Source organism: Pseudopipra pipra, chromosome 4 (genome assembly GCF_036250125.1).
Source record: "Pseudopipra pipra isolate bDixPip1 chromosome 4, bDixPip1.hap1, whole genome shotgun sequence".
NCBI lineage: Eukaryota > Metazoa > Chordata > Aves > Passeriformes > Pipridae > Pseudopipra > Pseudopipra pipra.
This window is the reverse complement of record NC_087552.1, coordinates 52,866,195-52,872,194: the sequence shown is the minus strand read 5'-3', so window position 1 is coordinate 52,872,194 and position 6,000 is coordinate 52,866,195. Positions and strand designations below refer to the sequence as shown.

General features: G+C 46.4%; 1 protein-coding gene across 2 annotated transcripts in view; it reads left to right on the top strand.

Annotated features, from left to right (window-relative positions):
- Positions 1-215: 215 nt before the first annotated feature.
- The window catches only part of KLF3 (KLF transcription factor 3), a 29,441-nt gene continuing 23,656 nt past the window's right edge, over positions 216-6,000 (top strand). Inside the window, exons 1-2 of one of the 2 annotated variants that reach the window (XM_064653032.1) lie at positions 216-490; positions 4,642-4,680. The gene's annotated coding sequence lies outside the window, so the exon portion shown is untranslated. The remainder of the gene's footprint in view (positions 491-4,641; positions 4,681-6,000) is intronic. The other variant, XM_064653033.1, reaches the window with a different exon arrangement.

Genomic DNA, 6,000 nt, shown 5'->3' with positions numbered 1-6,000 from the left:
CTGCTGGGGATAATTAGTGTCTGTGCGAGGCTGTCTACCCCCGGGAGGCTGGGCGGGTGCGCAGGCACTGCGTGCCCGGCTGGTGAGCGGTGATTCGCCCCGGCCCCTCGGCGGAGCCTCCACCCTGCGGGCGGGGATCCGCCCGGCCGCGCTCCCCGCCGTGACCCTCCCACCGCCACTCACCCCGCCGGCCCGGAGAGCCTGGCAGAGCGAGCGGCGCCGGCGTCATGTGACAGCGGGGCCCGGTGCCAGCAGCCCGGGGGGAAGGCGAGCAGGCGGGCGGAGGGCGGGAGCGGGGCGGCGGGCGGGCAGCTCCTCCTCGCACACACACCCGGAGCCACCGCCGAGGCGCCTCAGCCGCGGGGACACGGGACACGCCGGCCTCGCGCTTCGGAGCCACCGGAGCGCCCCCAGCCCCCGCCACCTACCGCGGCCCCCGGCGCTGCGGGAGCCGACGGAGACCGGGCGCGCACCGCACTGCCCGCCGAGCGTAAGTTTGATGGGGGGGAGATGCGGGGGCCGGGCTGTGCCGGCTGCGGGATGGAGGTGCCGGAGGAGGAAAGTTTCCAGGCGCTGGGAGCAGCGTGGAGCCCGAGGCAGCAAGGGATGGGATGCCGCGGGAGCCGCCGCCGCGCCGGGGGTGGCGGGAACTGTGTCTCCGTCGGGTCGCAGCTGCGGGGAGGGGGGAAGCAGGACTGGCCTCGGGGTTCGCGGGGTTCTCAGCAGGGCGGGGGAACTCCGTGCGCGGCCGTGTGAGCCGGGGCTGCGTGCCGCCGTGTCCGCCGGGCGGGCAGCGCACCTGCGTGGCCAGCGGGGCCGCTCGGGGGGCGCCTCCCCCGCGGCGGAGGCTGAGGCCCTCCCGCCCGCCTGCCCAGGGCGGGCGGGCCTGCGGGTCGCCCGCCCCTCGGGGCTGCTCTGCCGCCCGCGGGGCCGCAGCTCCGACATCGTGCCGGAGCGGGACAGGCAGCCTCGAGTAGAGACTGAAGAGCCATCAGATCCCGGGCGAGATATAGTGCCCGAGCAAACGGAGGTGGAAAGCTTAGCGGTCTCAGTCGGCTCCGCGGGCGGCGGAGGGGATGCCGGGGCAGAAGCTCGCCTCCTGGCCGTGCCCCACCCGCAGCGCGGAGCGGGTCGGCAGCGCCGTGTCCCCAGTTTAACTCCCGGTGAAGTCAAGGGTGAAATCAGCGCCCAAAAATCTGTCCCTCGTATTGTCACCTCACCTTAGCAGCGTTCGGCCGCTGTACCGGCGAAGGTATAACGTGGAACTGCCCGGCAGAGAAGTGTGGAGTTAGAAATAACCGCTGTAATCACCTTCCCTTTGATGGATGCCGATTTGGGGGGGGTTCCTCTCTTTTTTCTCCTTTTTGTTTTTTGTTTGTTTGGTTTTGGTTTTTTGTTTGGTTTTAGGGTTTTTGGGGGAGTTTTTTTTTTGTTGTTTTTAACCGAAATGGGAATAGGAGTTATTTGCTTTGGACCGACGTCAGGTGAGTGCCTGGCACTGCAAGGGGAGCCGTGGAAAAAAAATAAGGCTTAGCAACACGAGCCGGCCCTGGGAGATCACAGCACCTAACTGGAGGTTGGGAGAAAGACCTGTTTCAGAATAGCTCAAGTGGTCGTTCAAGAATTATATAAAAATATACATTAAAGTTATTTTGTGCCCTTCCCTTGTACTGTACCTGCACTGTTTGCTGTGTTTTATTTGCTTCCTTGACTTTGAAAATTCAGGAAGTGTCACTGTTTGTGGAACTGAGCTCGGAAGGTTTTACTGTTGGGAAAAGCTGAATTTGGATGTCTGATAGGAGAGCTCTGAAGACTTGACTTTATTTAAACTAATATGCATAAATGTACATTACGCATATTGAAAACAGGATTACATGGCTGCTCACTGGTGACTTTTCCATACAATACTTCTAAGGTACACTGACTTGATAATCACATAAGGAGTTGGTTCTTGTGTGAAAGGAATTACATCTGGATTTGATAATCCTGCCTGACCCAGAAGATACTTATTTCCAACTAACGTTCTTGTATTTTTAAGAATATATTGTCTGGTATCAAAATACAAAAAGCTGAAGCTGACTCAAGTAGCCTTTTTTATTTTTTCACAAGGAGGGTCACAAACAAATGTTTTTCACAATATTTCTTTCTTTTTCTTTTTTTTTTTTTCCCTGTGCACCCCATTATTGCCATGTCTCAGACCATGAGGGAGACTGGGGGGAGGGGCAAGGGGGGTGGGCAGAAAAGGATACTAAGTGGTCTCTTCCTTCCCTGAGGATCTGAGCAGAATTCCCTCCAAGTAGCAGAGCTACGAGTGAGCCCTTAGGTACTGTGAGGATTTGACCTAGGTACCACCTGCTTAGCCAAAAGCAAAATCTTCAGATAAATAACGATGTAAATGTGAGTTTAGTCGAAGGCTCAGAGGTAATAGAGATGGGGGTTATACAACCACCAAATTATTTATATTTCCAGTTATTCAGTATGAAGAAAGGAACTGATACTATTGGCGTAAAATCAACACCCACACATTGCTGTGTAGATGCTGTACTAGCCAGTCGTCACCCCATGTGCATTTATTAAATTCCAGCCTTCAAACCCCACATTAGTGTTACTGTGGTAGTCATCCACATAATTTGCTGCAACACGTTCTCACATTGGATAGTATTAAGTGTCCCACCCATGGTATATCAATAACCAGTGCAAAGTATGTAAGAGAAGACAGTATTTGAAACCATTGCTTTGAAGGAAAACAAGTGATGAAGTTATTCTACTGTATGACATCTAGACAAGATGTGCTACTCTTCTGCCTCATGTTGTCGACTTATTTCATTTATTCAGCTGTATATTCAGATACTTCTAAAATAAATGTATTATATTCACGGAAAATCAGGTTCTGAAATGAAGTCTGAGTGCATATGGACAGGGATGTGGAAGGCTAATCATGCAATGGGTTAGAAAAATATTCTTGTGTTCACTGAGTGATGTTCGTCCTCAGCTGTTGAGCAGTGCTGAGCAAGAGTGAGCCACTGTCCAGGAGCAGCCCCAAGCTTTACAAATCCCTCCTGCAATGGCCTCATCCTCTAGTCTGTCTGTGAAGAAGGTGCTCACTGTCAGGCTCGGTGCTGCCTCTTTGATGTTATGAAGCTGTAGCTGTGTTTAGCTACTGGCATTCTGTAAATACAGTAATGCACCAACTGGTCGAAGGGAAGGTTTCAGCAAATCCTCATGACTTGTGGTGTCTAAAAATCTCCTGTTTCCTCACGTTAAGGGAGCCTGTTTGTAAATAGGGCAGGTCCCCTGCATAAGGACAGTGTTTTTATTCACACCCAATGAACAAACACCTCCACCCACTGTTGTTGTTTTAAAAGACTCCAGCTGCTCATGAATATAGGGTCAGGGAGGGCTGCCTAAATGTTTCTCTGTGCTTTCTCCCCAGCGCAGCCAGCAGAGCTGTTTCCTGTTCTTTGTTTCAAGGCTGGGGTTTGCGTCACACATTCCAAGTGGCATATGTGGTGCTCTTTCCTGTTTCAGGCTGTTTTCTGGCAGTTTGGTAGCTTCATCCAGGCCCCTTGTCACTGCCCCTCAACTTCCAATCCCCACCCGATGAGTTATCATGTCTCTACACACTCAGGATTGCTTAAGATGCCTGTGTTATGTCATAACGAGGTTTCCAAGTTAACCTTTAACGCACGCCCTCGACTCCAATGTAGTTCTGGGAGTGAACTGGAGAGCTTTGCTCCGTTCGCTGAAAACTTGAACTCAAGTCTCCAGAAAGTTATGAGCCAGTTTTCTGCTCTCGCTCGTTCATCAGCTGATCTGGAATATCTCCATTAAAGTCACAGAGTTGCACTGATCTGTAAAGAGTATGAGAAGAAAATCCACATCTGTCAGCTTGTACTTATAAGAGGGTTTTGGCTTTTGCCCTTACCCAAGCTGAATGGTCCACCATAAGCACTTTGTATTTCCAGATCTCAAAAAGTATTTTCTCCTTATACAAACTAGAAGATTCGCTGTCCTGCAGATGTAACACAGAAAATGAGACATTGCTAGTTAACTTTTCTTTGGCGTTAAGTACTGCTGTCCCACATTTTCTATTTTTGAAGGCATGAAATTAATTTTTTTACTCCTGTTTTATATTTATCTTTACTCCTCACCCTGTTGCAGGCAGACATAGTGAAATATTGAGAGGAAATTAAGAAAAACAAATCTTTCTGTTCCTTTGGGTCTGACAGAAGAAGAGCTAAAGGACCCAAGCCAAAGTTCTTTGAAATCAAGAGAAAGACTTGCATTAACTTCAGTGTGCTTTGAATCAGGCCCTGGATGAAAATGCAAGATGGAGTGTTAATTCTTCTCTGTCAGTTATAGCCTGGAATATGCATAGCTTCTGTACACACAGAAATACTTCCACCCTTTCATTTTACTCCTTTGTTTTTTTATTTCAATAATTTTTAAAGTAATCTTTTGGTTCCTGCTCTTGGTCTTCTGGATGCTACAAGTTAGCTGTTTGTGATCGTTGCAGATATCTTTTAGGAAGTATCTGAAATACACACTTTAAACTTGTTTCAGCGCTTAATTTTATGCAAAAAATAATTTTTATTCAATTATGTGCACATACTTATATCAAACTGTTTTTTGTCTGTTCAGAAATCCAGATAATAAGAAGTATTTGGCCACACAGTTTTGGTAAGTTGCTTATTGATTATTTTAATTTGTTGTTCTCAGTTGTTTTTACTTTGTTGTTTTTCTGTTCATTTTAGAACACCATAGATGAGTATATCCATTAGAACACAATTAAATCTTCATTCTAGTACTGCTAATTTGCACAGGATTTCAAACATTTAATCTTTTTTTCCAATGTCAGGAAAAGAGTTACATTTAACTGTGTTTGGTACTGGAAACTGGTGTATAATAAATGCAGTAAATTTTGTGGTTCGCACCTTTTTGTAGCCAGAAGTTCTACAAAATAAGGAACTGAGGTTAAAATTATAATAGTTTTGTAAACCAACTTTTAAATACTAATTAACACCACTAACAGGAGGCCTTTTAGAGTTCTTTTATGGTGTCAGCATTCAAGCTTTGTGTTTTCATTCCGAGGCTAGTTGCTTCCAATCCAGAATATGAAGTTTGGCAGAGCTAGTTTTAGGAGAGAGATTTAACTCTTCCCTGTTAAGCATTTACTTGATGTCAGAGCTTCCTTTAAGGGTTTTGTAGCTGTAGGTAGTAGTTCCCACAGGCAGGAAGTGTAAGTGTAGATCAGCCAAATGGAAAGACAGAGCTCCAACAGGTTTTTAATAGTAAACTAACTCAGAATGGAAAAAAAAATGCAACCAAATGTGTGGTCTGCCTATCATACAGTCAGTGTGTGTTACCAGCAAACTAACTTGATCCATGAAGGCATGACAGACTTTCCACTTTTAAAGAGTCTTAGCTGCTTTGATCACTGTCACATTTGTACCCACTCTGTATCCAGCTCTTTCCCTTGGTTGTTTTTGTTTGTTTTTTCATTTCTGTAGGTACATAGAAGTTCATCAACATTTGCCCAGTATTCAGATCCTTGTTCAAATTAATCATTTAGGCTATTATTAGTAAATGTACACTTCCTTTCTCTAGGATTAGATTTCTGTCTTCTTTCTCTTACTATAAAAAATGTAGAATCTTCTTTTTCATTTGTTTCCTGAAATAGCAGAAACCTTTGCATAAGAGAACAGTATTTTCTGTCATTATTTCTTCATAATAAAAAGGCCTAATATTTCGCCTTTTAAATTATCTTAAAAATTAACCTCTTAAAAAAAGCACAACAAAAATAACGAAGTTAGGTTTGGAAGGGAAAGATTATCATACCATTCCACATACTTCACTTGTTTTCAAAAGTCTGATCTTTTATCCTTACTAGACTGTTTCTCCTTCTAAGAAGTAGCTTGAGACAGGAAACCAGACAGCAGTCTGCTCTGATAAGGGAGAATATTGTCTAATGGAGGTGCCTCAAGAGCTTTTTTTTTCCTC